The following is a 983-nucleotide window of genomic DNA, read 5'->3' as shown; positions in this document are numbered from 1 at the left end:
AGAGAGAGGTGGGGGAAACATATATATCCATATACATGTATGTGGATAAGTATATATATATATAGCAAGTTCTAAAATCTCTAAACGAGATATAAATGGTCACAATACTAGACGGCAACGATTCTTTACCACAATAACGTAGTTCTATAAACAACTGTGTCACTACATTTTAACCTCAGCAAAACATCTTTTCCAGCTGCTTAACGACCCACAGCTTGTGTCCGATATATTGTCATTATAGGAGCGAATCACTCCACTCCAGATTGACAAGACCAGTAGACCATGGTTTCTGGGTCTTTACCCTTCATCGGTACTGGACATCTGCCTGCTAGAGATGGTAGTGAATCCTCCCTGCTCAGAATATATAAACAAAGGAGCAGCAGACAGCAGCTGGTCTCGTAACGATCAAAATAGCTAGTTCTAAAATCTCTAAACGCGGTATAAGTAGTAACAATACTATACGGTAACGCTTCTTGTAACTATAAGATGGCTGTTTTATAAAGAACTGTGTTACTACATTTTAACATAAGGAAACGTCTTTTCCAACTGGTTAATGCTATACAACCTGTGTCCAATGCTTTGTGAGTAAGGGAGCGAATCATTCCCCTCCAGCTTGGTAAGACGAGTAGACCATAGTTTCTAGGTCTTTACTCTTCATCGGTACTGGACACCTACCTGGTCTTACTCATAATATATGGGACACAGGTTGTGTGTCGGTAAAAGATATTTTCCTGGGATTAAATTGTAGTAACACAGTTCTTTACAGAACAGCCATGTTGTAGCGGCAAAGAACGTTAGCGTATGTGTGTGTGTGTGAGAGTGTGTCTGTGTGCGTGCGTGAGTGTGTGAGTGCGTGAGTGTATGTTTATACAGCTATATGTAATTATATAATTATATATATATATATATAATGGAGAGAGAGAGAGAAAGAGAGAAAGAGAGAGAGAGAGAGAGAGAGAGAGAGAGAGAGAGAGAGAGAGAGA

The sequence above is a fragment of the Octopus bimaculoides genome, chromosome 17 (assembly GCF_001194135.2).
Source record: "Octopus bimaculoides isolate UCB-OBI-ISO-001 chromosome 17, ASM119413v2, whole genome shotgun sequence".
Lineage (NCBI taxonomy): Eukaryota > Metazoa > Mollusca > Cephalopoda > Octopoda > Octopodidae > Octopus > Octopus bimaculoides.
Note: the sequence above shows the minus strand (reverse complement) of the source record.